This window comes from Macrobrachium rosenbergii, chromosome 42 (genome assembly GCF_040412425.1).
Source record: "Macrobrachium rosenbergii isolate ZJJX-2024 chromosome 42, ASM4041242v1, whole genome shotgun sequence".
Lineage (NCBI taxonomy): Eukaryota > Metazoa > Arthropoda > Malacostraca > Decapoda > Palaemonidae > Macrobrachium > Macrobrachium rosenbergii.
Window position 1 is genome coordinate 43,154,672 of NC_089782.1, and position 14,218 is coordinate 43,168,889.

At 37.2% G+C, this 14,218-nt stretch overlaps 1 protein-coding gene across 1 annotated transcript in view; it reads right to left on the reverse strand.

Moving 5' to 3' along the window:
• The window catches only part of Cbs (Cystathionine beta-synthase), a 194,974-nt gene that overhangs the window by 176,513 nt on the left and 4,243 nt on the right, over window positions 1-14,218 (reverse strand). The window lies entirely within an intron of this gene.

Sequence of the window (14,218 nt, forward strand, 5' to 3'; positions counted from 1 at the left end):
CAGCATTTCCAAATTCGTCTTCATGATTAATTTTAAATCGCATTTTCAGTCTTCTAGCTCAAGAGTAATTTGTTTCTTCCTTGCCCTTTAAGTATCATTATATTTAAGTCAATAAATAATAATAAATGCACCTACCGCCGGCTATATTCTCGGCTGAAATAAATGTCTAACTCCTGGCTCAAGAAGTAGCATAAATCTACCAAATAATAAATTAAAGCCCATTGGTTATACTTAATATGTAAGGGACCGCATGGCGGTCCTACGGGCACATGTGTGTGCGAGTTAGCCATCGGACAAAACAGCGGCGGTCGCTCGAAGGAACGCAATTTCTACCATACAATATTCCTGTCTATTTTTCTCTAACCATTGTTGTCTCGATTCATGTACAATCACCACTACTTGCATTGCCACGCAAGCATTCTGATCATGTACTCATAATGTTCCACCGAATCTTCTGTATCAAACTGCATGTATGTTTCTGTTTGTGAAGACGCCAAACGTCTTGCCATTTCACATATATTATGCTACTGCATTGTATTCATTAATCTGTCTCGAATCTCATGCAAATGTCCATATGTGGAATTTCCTGGACTTTCCATTGATATATGTTTTATCATTGTACGTTTATTATGTCTCTCACAATCGCCATCTGTTTGTCTGTCGACAAGCACAGATCGAAACATAATCTCTGTTTTGCCTCGTCTGTGTGCAGAAACTACATTGTTGAAGACTTGTACATTCATTCAGTAGTAATTAAACTAGATTGTATGTCACTCAATACCTTCCTTACAAATATTCCAATTACCAGCAACTGATGAGTTTGTAAGGAAGTGATTGAAACATACTGGCTGGGTGTTGTCTAGTTTATTAGTGGATCCTTACTGAATGAATGTACAGAATCTTCGAAGTTGTTATTGGCTGGTGCGAAATCAAAGTGAGATTATTTTCAGACATCTGTGCTTGTCGACAAACAGATGACGATTGTGAGAGACATAAGAAACGTACAGTGATAAAACATATATCAATGGAAAGGCCAGGAAATTCCACATATGGGCATTTGCATGAATTCGAGACAGATTAATGAATACAATGCAGTGTACGTTTACGTTTAGCGTCTTCACAAACAGAAACATACACACAGTTTGACGCAGAAGATTCGGTGGAACCATTGTTTGATCAGAATGCTTGCATGGCAATGCAAGTAGTGGTGATTGTGCATGAATCGAGACAACAATGGTTAGAGAAAAATAGACAGGAATATTGTATGGTAGAAGTTGCGTTCCTTCGAGCGATGGCAGCTGACGCACGGGAGGGAGAGAGAGCGGGATGCTTTATAGTCTTGTTTTGTCCGATGGACGACTCTCACACACGCGTGCCCGTAAGACCGCCATGCAGTCCCTTACAAATTTATCTGTCCACCATATTTATCAGATTAAAGTTAAGAGGTTTACTGGTCCTATGAAGGGTCATCAGGTTCAATTAAAAATACGCGCAACTGTGTACCAAGTGTCAGTTTTTCAGTAAGCTTATATATATATACATATATATTCTTATGCTGTGGTTTTCATAATACAGTAATCTCCTCGTGTGTATTTGTGTGTTGTTGTGTACTGTATGATTTTGTTTCAGATACGCGTATGCCGTAAAAGAGTTAGCGTAAAGTTAGTGGTTAAACGCAATATGGTTTGAGAGGACGACGTATGCGTTGAGCTGAGAGAGCACGGTAGGTGTGTAGAGAGAGAAGGGACAGGGCAGTCGTTGTTCGTGTATTTTCAAAACTGCTGAAGTGATGCATTCCATTGGGACTCGATCAAAACACTGTGGTTAGACCTACCACGTAGATAGACGCCCATACAGAGGAGTCGACACTCAGAGACCAAAAAAAAAGCGTTGTGAAAAGGAGCTGCGTTTTTCCGCTCCGCGCTTCTCTCTCTCTCTCTCGCTCGCTCGCTCTCGGGATTTTACGAATGTCTTGTTTTAACGTAATTGATATTTAGATAGACGATGGTCACTCATATCCTTTAGCGGTTTAATTCCTTAGTAAATGTATCTGAGTTATCTGAACAGTGTATTTTATTAAGTGTGTGTGTAACGGCGCCTGAGTAAAAACACGAAGCAATTTGGTACCAAGGTATGGTAACATAATTACTGGTTTTAGTGCACTAAAATAATATCTGCAGTGGTTATATGTAAAGATACCTTTTCACTTTTTTAATATTTTTCGTGTTATATGTTTTATGCTTTATCTTTTGAAGAATTTTTCTTTTATGCATATATGTGATGTATTTGCTAATGCCTTAATTTTTGCTTTACATTTTTTGATATTTAATCTTTTGCAGAGTATATTTCTGTGTCTTTTGTATCCACATTTTTATATGATTGATTTATTTGCATTATTTTGTTTAACACCTGGGAATTAATTTACTTACAGTATATTTCCTTTCAATCAAGTTTTGTTATTTAACAATTTAAATTCTTCTTGAATAAATTTTTGATTAATTAATAAATTAATTTCTGATTTAATTTTGACTGATGATTAATTCAGATGTAATCCAATTGTGTTTTGTTTTCAAATAATAATAATTTCCCTGAGACTGTTAATGTCATGTATAATCTTTGAATTTATAAATAAATTTTTGTATTTAAAATATTATATCAGAGTTTCATTCATTGACCCACCAGTAATTTTGATTTGAATTAGAGATAGAGTGGTAAGTGAGATGTTTTCCTTCAAGTAATTGAAGTGAGCTCGAACCAGGGAAATGAAATAAATAGAAATATTTGAACTTTTATAATGTTAATGGAGTGATGCCCTTAGATTTTACCTCACACCTGTTTAACGAACTTAATCTGCTTTCTTTCATGATTGATAAGTTTATAAGGGATCACTGTTGCCTTTAGAGAAATCAGTCGTCTTGTATGTGTGATGAGGGTTCAGGTGTCTGGCTTTTGTGAGGTAACTATAATTGCTGAATAAATGGTAAGTTTGGTAATCAAATATCAAGCACTTAGATACCAGGTTTGATTTAAAGAACAGACACTGGACACTCCGGGGTCACCATATATAAATGGTGCACTAGACTCCGGGACAAGCACTTAGATATCAGGTTTGATTTGAAGAACAGACACTGGACACTTCGTCACAATATATATATATATATATATATATATATATATATATATATATATATATAGAGAGAGAGAGAGAGAGAGAGAGAGAGAGAGAGAGAGAGAGAGAGAGAGAGTTGAGGAGTCGAATATTTGGCGCAGTAGTGTTGGTTAATTAGTATTATGAGACCTTATATAAGAGAAAATGTTCTTTTTCTCCTCAAAGTAACTGATAATTGAATTTGTTAATAAGAATATGTCCCAAGGAAAACGCAATACCAACACTTTTTCAACAATAAAACCTAACAATAAAAAACCTATGAATAAATAATAATTAAATGCAAGAATTCCAGCAGTATTTGCAACGGACGCACCGATAAAAAGTACACAAGTTACACGTGTGACGCCTTACATAATACTCCTAGTGACCTCCAACTAATAGGGACAGATATTGCGCAACTGCTTACGTATGAAGTGTCTGCGGAGTTGCCTAATGTATACAGAATATCTCATCGATTTAACACAGTTCTCTGACTTCGCGTGGATTTATATATATACTCTAATTGACACTTTACATATACAGCAAGTGTGTGTATATATACGGTTATATATAGTTCGGGATTAATGTGCTCAAGAAGAGCAAGAATGCGTTCTAATGTTGAATATGTGTGCGTGTGCGTTTTGGGGTTCGAGGAACCGCTGATGAGCCGCCTACGTAGTTGTAAGGTCCATAGTTAGACCTTGGTTGTAAAAAAGGGTCAATGTTGTGGCATTTTATGAACAGGGTGCTCACCCAAGATCCCGTAGTTATACAGAACAGTTGAAAGTATTTTTATCACTACTTGCATATTTTCAGTCAATTTGGGAGATAACTGCTAGGTCCTAAAATATCCAGGATAATGCTACGAACTGGATATTCTGCGTTATAATATTTCGAATGAAGCTCCGGAGCTTGAGTCGTCAAGTCACTGCAAAAGATTAAACAGCAAAAGCCATTTTCCATTTTCTGGAAAATAGCACAAATTAAAGCGAAACTCAGAGGACTTGATTAACATTTTGGCATTCACTGTTCAGCTACGTTGGTGCAAATCAAAGGTTCGAATCGCTGACGTAACAGTACCCTACCGAGGCCACCATACCATCATCAACCAGTCGGGTTACTCTAGCAAACCATTTTGTGGGCTGTCCAAGAGCAGCTGAATCTACAACAACAACAACAACAACAAGGCAGACCTGCTACGGGTACGTCACTGATCTGACCTTCGATTTACCACAACTGTCAACTCGAGATAAAAAAAAAAAAAAAAAAAACCGCGAGCACAAGGATACTATTATAACGTCAATTTCGTTAATTTCTGAACGACACCATTAAGCGATAGTCATATACTCCTGAAAATCTATACCAGAAGGCCTACTCAAAGGGGTTGTGCTGATAGTGTCCGTAGGAGCAGAACAAATTCTGAGCGTAGGCCTAGCTTATCACATCAGGCGGAGGCCTAGTACAACCGGGGAACTTAGGTCTTGCCATATCATGCGCAAATTTCAACAACGAACAGAACACTTTTTGCCGATTAAGCTTGTATAAACTACGCATTCTTTCATCTTCATACTGCCTCTTCGGTTTTTTTTTATATTAAAAATGTAGTTAAAGGGCAAGGGTCAATGACCAAACAGGCTAACTGGATAACGTATCATCCCTTGCTATTGACGGCAAGACTTGAATTATAAGTCACCTTTGTCTAAAAGTCTGTCTGAAACCGACTCGAACCAGTCACTTATTCAGTGATTAATACATTCATTTTTTCTTTATTTTACTAAACTTAAGGCATTATTTACAAGATATTTCTCGATTTCAACATATTTAGTTATTACGATTTGTAAAACTAACGCATACTTTAGTTATGTAATTAACGTACAAATCATTATAACGGAAGATATTGAAATTGAGAAATGTCTAGTAAACAATGCCTAAAGTAAAGTAAAATCTTTCGTCTGTGGTCGTTAATTAACGGGAATCTGAAAAAACCACAAACAACAGATTTCTTCAATATAAAAATTACTAGTCAATTCCTTCCAGTCTAGCGTCGCATGCATTTAAAAGCCACGTGTTACTATCACTCAGGCTCGGATAGTAGTTGGTTGCTACACACACACTCACTCTCTCTCTCTCTCTCATGCAATTCGTGTTTGTCAGAAAAATGCATTCGGAAACATCTTCAGATCCTTTTCATCCCATTATATATATATATATATATATATATATATATATATATATATATATATATATATATATATATATATAGATAGATATACATACACACAGTTACGTGAAGTTTCGTTATAGCCTACACTAACGAAAGCTTGGACCGTAAATGTAAATTTTCCCGGTATGAAAACAAGGTCAATTACCTTCGAAAGGCGAGACGTTAGCCTTTGTGGTACATAAAATCACGGTTACTTCCAATATCACACGAATCACGATCTACACGTTTATAGAATAAACTTACCAAGGCATTCCTATGACTAGCTTCACTACCAATGCACGTAATCTAGTCTGAAAGAAGCACATTCATTGCACATCAAAAAATTATCATAAATGATCGTCACACGAACCAAGCAAATTAAGAAAAATTTCTTACCGATAACTAAGTGTTCTGCCAAATAGCAAAACGTCGGGTTTCCCTTGGTTTAAAATGCAAGCTAAGGACATGTTAACACCGCAACCTTCCGTAATTTAAACCAAAACACGTCACATCCCAGTGACTGTTTACACTGGTCAAACGTCATTCTACAATATTTACAAACAGCAGCACGACACACAAACATCGGCCTATATACATGTTTACCGAGTGGAATATTATAAATTACCAAAATGCCATCCACATCAAATATGCCAGGAATTTTAGATGACGCATAGACAAGTGCTACAATGAATAATAAACAAGCGACATGCGCACAAAAGACTCACTGTTACTGAATATGATGACTGCGGTAGAACCAGTCACACAAATTAAACGTACATTTATAAGTACGTGGCCCACTCGAACAGACGCAGACTAGGTGCTTAAAGGAACGAACACCTGTGAGAACCTACTTTTGTATGAAATAAACTACACCGAGTTACCGTTTATCCTAATTGACGGTAATAAATGCTACCAGAACCTTTCACAGATACATTACCAAAAAGGTCTCAACAATTTTGCGCTATTTCGGCATTCGTTTCTCTGAGAGTATCGCCAGAATTAACCGAAGTATGCAAACAATAAATGATTATAAGTTTAGCAGTTAGCAACGCCGCTAAAGCGTTTTCGTGGTGTGAGTCTCGGCGTCCACCAATAGCAATCGAAGGTTTGACACTACTAACCAATCACAAGTGACGGTTAAAGGTGACGTAGGGTCCCTCCCAGCATGAAACCATACACAGAAGCTCTGGAATGTTATCGACGGTTGGGAATGCACACAAATTTTGGTGTAGCTTATAAATGCGTCAGATCGGGTTAGGCATTTTAGAGTATCAAAACACTTCGAGATGCACGGTATAACAAGCGTTCGATGATAAATATGTGCAAAAATCATATGCAGCCAATAAATGAACAAGTCTGTAATTCCTGGGCCCGTGTGCCTGAGGAAGGAAACTTCAACCTGTATTTGAAAAACACGTTGGCAATTTTTCGAGCGTCTTCTTTCATGCCAAAATGAGCCTCATTGATCTATAGCGCAAAACTGTAGTGTCGGGTAAAGAGGCTCATTGTCTGACTCAATCATCAGTCACATTAGTATTGTTAGCTTACTTGCCAAGGTACTGAAACTGAATAATTCTCTCTCTCTCTCTCTCTCTCACACACACACACAGACTCATGTACTGTAATTTGAGGTATTCGAGATAAAAGAAACAGGAACATACAGAACTGGAAGCTTTAACACCATTAAGCTTGATTCACACTATAGGTTCGGTCGCGCTCCGCTCTCGTTCCGGTCCCGGTCCGGTCCAATAATGTTACATGAATTTCAGTGGAAGCATTCACACTGGTGCTCACGGTCCGCCCTCGCTCCAGTCACGGTCCCTTCAAAAGATATTTTGACTGGAGCGAGAGCGGACTGTGAGCGCCAGTGTGAACACAGTTGCCACGATCCTGCCGACCCCTGCCCCACTCCAGTCCGAGACTCAGCCTTCATATAAGCGAGTAGTGTTACCTTTTGTCCTATAAAAACACAAATAATCAAAAGAAAACACCACAATGGGATCATGCAAAAGGTAGGTAAATTATTAAAAAAAACGTGTTCCTTTTATTTATCACAGATATAAGGACAATGCATACACCTAGCATAAACATAAGCCCCCAACCTTCAGCATCACCTGCTCTGTCGCAGGTCTCTACTTCCTCATCCTGAAGTAGTCAGCCTACACAACAATTGCAACAAGCAGCACAATGCCAGGAGCACATCCACGGGACGCCATCACCTCTGCAGCCTGCATGCACCTCACAGTGGCTTAACCAGCAGGCTCTTTCTGCTTTCCCTTGATAATCATTGTGATGATCATCTGAGCCGTCCTGCAAAATAAACCTCAGACACATCTTTGCTTTTCCTTACCTTAGGCGCACAGCCAGTTTTTCTCTTGGAGTGATTGCTTCTCTGAATGGTGTGTTTTCCTTTTTCAGGTCACCCTCAATTTTGGATAGAGTTTTCTCAAATGTTCCAATGTTCATTCTGAAATAGCTGTGGAATTTAGTCTCATCACCAATAAGACGAGGATACAGAGTATGAAATTCTCCTTTACTCTTCCTATCTTGCAACATAGGATGAACCCACAATCTCCTTCTTTTTCGACTTTGCTTTCTTTCTTCTTCTTCATCAAGTGCAATGGCGATTATCGCCAAATCATCTACAGAAAAGTCACACATCCTCCGCAGCCGGTGGTGAGACTTCCACTGGTGTTGAGAGAGAGGAAATGATGGGACCGAGAGAGGAGCGCCACCCGACCTGTAGTGTGAATCAACCCTTAACCGGTTCAAACACCTGCACCAGGATCCAGACCTCCACGAAAAGCTTATCAGCAGTGTCGAACCCATTACACACACCATTCCATCCACTTTTCCACACTCGAAGAACTTTCCACTGGGCAGATCCAACCGTAGTTAGCTATAAGCAATTTTTTTTTACTTCTACTCTTAATTGTCAGTTTTTATGTTTCACATTAAAATATTCTAGTAGATATTGCAGCACACAGTTTCCAAATACTAAATTACATCAATTACAACGTAAATATGAAAGTGTTAATTAGCAACTCTACTCACGCAGTGCACGAAAATTTCAACATTTCGGTTTCAGCAACTCTGACCCTTGTGGGCTTACCTTATTATACTGTACATACATTGCGATTCACTGCCCCAGCAGTAGAGGTCTGTAATTTCAAAACACAAATATTTTATATGGAGTAATTGTGACACCTCCTTATGCCTCTCTCAGGACAGCGTTTGGCTTGAAATCTGACGTCTTGATCACAATACTATTAGGCCTGGGCATGGCGCACATTTTATCATTGCCGTAATCCATCCTATTTTTGGTCACAACCTTCCTAAAGACTACTCATGCATGTTGCTCTCTTTTTCAACCAATCAAAAAGCTTGTTCGAATCCATTCCTGACTTCAAAAATACACACACAATATGCTTTGCCAAAGTATACCCACCACGAACATCCGAGCAAGCTGAGCCGTTTGTTTCTTTTATGTCAGCTAGCGAGGGACGAGAACAATGGTGCACGATGCAATGCAATAAGGGTATTGTTGAGACGCTGGGAAATAGTTTTCGAAATCGGACGATTCTCGACGAAATAGTTGCTTCACTTATATCATTACTCGCCTCTTCTCTCATCCTTTATGCAAACACAATATGAATTAAGTCCTTCTATTCCACCATAATCCATACTGTCATTCATTGACATATTTTATAGAAGGGGTGGTTCCAGGTTTGTTAAACTTCTTGTTTTTATTAAATTAAATTGGGATGAGGTTGGTAGCCCCTGCCCTCCTCCAGACATTCTTATAATCCTCTTTCTCTCTCTCTGTATATATATATATGTATATATATATATATATATATATATATATATATATATATATAAACTAGATCGTTGTTCTGCGCGTTTAAACAATTGACAACAGGACCTCATTTAAACAAGATGATATCTAACGACATTTTTATTAAAAAAAAAGTTACAAGCTTTCCAGGACTAACTCTGTTAGATACTATCTGTTTAAGTGAGGTCCTATTATTAAACATTGTATATATACATATACATATATATATATATATATATATATATATATATATATATATATGTATGTGTGTATATATATTCATTACATCACTGGTTGCCTAGTCAGTAACTTGTGCACAGGGTGACCAGATTTTGAAAATTGAAATAGGGGACACCTATGTTGGAGAGGTAGTTGAACTATATATATATATATATATATATATATATATATATATATATATATATAGATAGATAGATAGATAGATAGATAGATATATACATTATATATATATATATATATATATATATATATATATATATATATATATATATATATATACACACACCATATCTTTTCTGCCTCTGTAGAATTTTTGTGGGGAAAAATGATCTTATTCCTAATACTTCCCCAGCTGAAGCTCCTTGTTTATTTGATCAAAAATACACATACTGGTTAGGATATAAAACAACAGCACAGTTAAGTCGACCGTTTCATCTTGGACAAGGATGTTGATTTTGGTTTCGTTTCGTTGTTTGTTAACAGGATTACATAAGTAAAGGTTATGTGGAGTTTTACGAAAGTTTGACCCAAGGGGACCTCTTGATTGGCAACCAGAGACTAAATATAGAGAGATCCACTCTGGATAGGGGACTTGAGGGACAGGGCTAGTTATCTCAACCTTCGGAGAGTTTTGCAATCTCCGAGCAAGATGGTTCTAGATATAGGGTATCATCCTAGACCTATATTGAGCTTCTCCCTCACCTACTGCTATTTCCCTGATAACGTCCCTCCACTTCACCTTCCCAGTGCCTAGGTAGTACAAGGTAGGTGTAAGGTATAATATTCTGTCGGCCAAAAACCTAGAATTAGGCCTAGGTCCATTTGATGCAGCAGGTCCTCCATAACTGAAACTGGGTAATGAGGTATTGAAAGTGGTCAAGAAGAGACGTTACGTTCCCATTGTTTGCTCCAATTTGAATACTTACATCGCTATGGGATGGAAACTAATTTTATGCCCATACAGTGAAGCCTGTTCTTAAAAATGTGGATCCTAATTTCTACTTTACGATTTTCCTCGAGCCAAGAATACTCGTTAGACTCGAAGCAAAAATTCACGCCATACGAACGTGCTGTTGGAGGAAAAATTTACTTTATCGAACAAAGAGGAATATTATGCAATCGATGGCGTGCTTCTTCGTATAGCCAGGGCAGAAACAGAATACCAAGAATGCAACTTCACAGAAACGATCAGACGCATCACACAAACAACAGAGCTACGATTTTACTCATATATTTTTTATTCGGGCACTAAATTTCCTCAGTGGACTAACTAGTACCGGGAGCAAGTCAATCAAGACAATTATACAGCCAAACTTCTTTCAGGGTTTACTAACATACGACTGCAATCGTTTTCAATGTTTCTCTTCCAAACGAGGAGCTTTCATATTCCCCGGACTTCGTGACCTCATCCATCATACTTTGCGTCATATCCTTTTCTTGAAGGCCGGACCCCATTCAAGCAAGCAGTGCCTCACTTCATCGCAATTTGTCATCAGTCTGATATAAATAAACCTGAAGCCTGATCCCATGCACAGCAAAGAACGCGTTCATGTTGCCTATTTTCTCCTTCCTTTTGACTCTCGTGAATTTGACATGACTAGATTCAGCCAGAAAATTAAAACGATGTTTATTGATTGCGCGTTTGCGTGGTGCATTTTAAATATCTGACGTAAATGATATTGCATTCCGAGCCTTCGAGAACTGAAAGTTGATTACTAGGGAAAGGGAATGACCAAGAGGCAATCGAGACGAAGGAAAGGTAGCAAGAAATTTCACGAGTATGGTTATTATCCCACGACCCACCATAGCGTCTTCTTTTCCCAGTCGTCTTGAGCGTTGCACATTCAGTGGCAAATATATGAAAAGCAGGCAGGCGGGTTTAAAGACTGACCGGTTCGTGCCAGTCGCGTACGTGTAGGGCCGCCATTAGAAATCAGACTCCCGTAAAATAAGGTTTCATCTCCCATTCAACATGCAAGACGATATCAATAAAGTTCTTGAAGGTTCAGAATGCAATATCATTTACGTCAAATATTTAAAATGCACCGAACAAGCGCGCAATCAGTAACCATCGTTTCAAATTTCTGACTAAATCTTCGCCAAGTCAGATTCACGAAAGTCAAAAGGAAGAAGATTTACCTCCCAGCTGTCAAGAACTTGTTTTTTTAAAAAGCCCCGTATGTTCCTTAACAAAAAATTCATGAACATCGCCAAACCTTGTACAGTACCAAAATTAGCTTTTCATGCCAAATTTCCATTTTTACATGATGATTCTATTCGACAAAGGTTCGCACAAATTGTCCATAAACATTATGGTGCCATTAATCTAAAATTAATCCCTAAAAATCCACTAACGATTGGTTCCTTTTTCAGATACAAAGATCGATTAAACCCGCTTTTGACCTCTAACGTGGTATATAAGTATACTTGCCCTAAGTGTAACTCTGGGACATATGTCGGATCCACGAGGAGGTTACTGAGGGTCAGAATCGACTCCCATCGGGGATTAAGTTTTCGGACTGGCTGTAGGCTCTCCAATCCCGAGCATTCAAGCATAAGAAACCATTCAAAAATTTGTAAAACATATATTGATAGGAATGATTTCTGTATCATAGGCCAAACAACTAATGCATGCGAACTGCCTATCCTGGAATCATTATTTATTAAACAACTAGTTCCCCAGTTAAATGCCCAGACCTCCTCCACTCAGCTCTACCAGAGTTAACTTTTTACTTATGTATTCTTTCTTCTGCCTTCTTGGTATAAGGTTGGTTAGCGGTCTTTGATTTTGCTTTTATGTATTTTTTGTTTTTTTTTTTTTTTTCTATTCTAACTGTGCTGTATTTTATGAATTTTATTGAATTTTAGAGCTTTTTTAAAGTAATTTTATTCATTATTTAACAGACTCCCTGATGATGCAATAAAGTTATTTATTACGAAACGTTGGAAATAAAGAATTATGCTGATATTAGTACATTTCCATGGTCCACCTTCCTTTGATATATATATATATATATGATATATATATATATATATATATATATATATATATATATATATATATATATATATATATATATATATATTTCTAAGCAAGAACTGGCAAAACCCAGCCACTCTCATGCTCATCATTTAAACACTAGATTTAGAGTGAACTAAACAAAACTTCAGTGGCAGACATTTTCATGTACTAATGCAGTACGCTACTCAACCCCATCACTCGCACTGCTCCACTCACCTCTATGTTTCTTTTACTCATCAGCTTCAAAATACAGAGACTTTACACCACAGCACCTCTTACAATCAAACTGCCATCTCCTCTTTGCTCTTATAATTTTCGAATTATACAAAGCAGGCCTTTGTTTTTTCACAAAGCTATTTTTCTCATTCTCTTCACATGACCAAACCACCCCAATTCCTGACACCTTTCCATTCTTCAGCATTTTAAGTGATCCACCTGCACACTTAACTGTCATATAATATATATACATATATATACATATATATATATATATATATATATATATATATATATATATATATATATATATAGTCTCGGTAATTGGGCGGCTACTTGGAAATCTTAGCTTAATGATAAATAATATTGCCAAGACCAGGAAAAACATTCTTTATTATACGAGCTTTCGAGGTATAAAACCTCATCATCAGGCTGAAAAAACCAACAAGGATGAGAATCAATGAAATTACAATAAAATGAATTGTCATAATAAATCTTCAGCAAAAATACTAACCAAATATATAAAACGAACAAGTAAATACAAACTAAAAGGGTGAGACGTAAAATAACGAAAAATTAAAAGCGAACAAACATAAAAATAAAGCGAAATGTAAACAAACTACCACTCACAAAGTAAAATATTTAACGACCCAATTGTGTACCTATTATGAAATTACACGATAGCTAGTTGAATACCAGACGAGTTGTTGTTCGATTCCGGTTTCATCTTTTTAATAACCAGCGACTCTGAAATCAAAAGGTCCAGTCTATTTGAACAAAAAGACAGTACCTGAAAATCCAGGTTAGTGAAAGGATGGTCCTGTGCTAAACTGTGTTCCCTAATGGCAGAAAAGGGTGGTTTGGAAAGAGGAAACCTAGTTCTAATAGGAAGACCTCTGTGTTCCAAAATTCTGTGTCTGAGCCAGCGGGAACTGGATCCCACGTATCGCAGACCACACAGCGAACAAGTGAACAAATAAACGACACAGGAATTAAGGTCCACAGGCACAGTAGGCTTCTCCCTCAAAAGTGATCTTATAGTAAAAGGATTACAGAAAACAAACCGGAAACTAATTTGAGGGAAACAATGCTTAAGTATTTCTTGTAACTTTTTCCGGACCATATAGCTACTATGACCAAGGTAAGGCAATTTAATGTACTTTACATCTTTACTAGCAGTACTGTACACGGGTCTGGGACAAAACTTTTCATCTAAAACATTTTTTCAGAACTTTGTAAAATACAAAAATGGGATATGAGTTTTAAGGAAAATAATTCTGGAGGAAAACCATATCTTTATGAAATAAATTAAAATCACAACAAACATTGTAGGCTCTATTTATCAAAGTGCGTATTGAGTTCATCTTATACAACTTTAGCGAAAAACTGAGGTAATTCAATCCCAAGCCAGAAAAAGTACTTTTCCTATAAACAGAGGTCTCAAATTTGCCACTATTTCTGTATACCTGTACATCTAAAAATGACAACTTATTATCCTGTTCCGTCTCACAAGTAAAAGAAATGTTAGGGTGACGAGACTTAAAATATTAA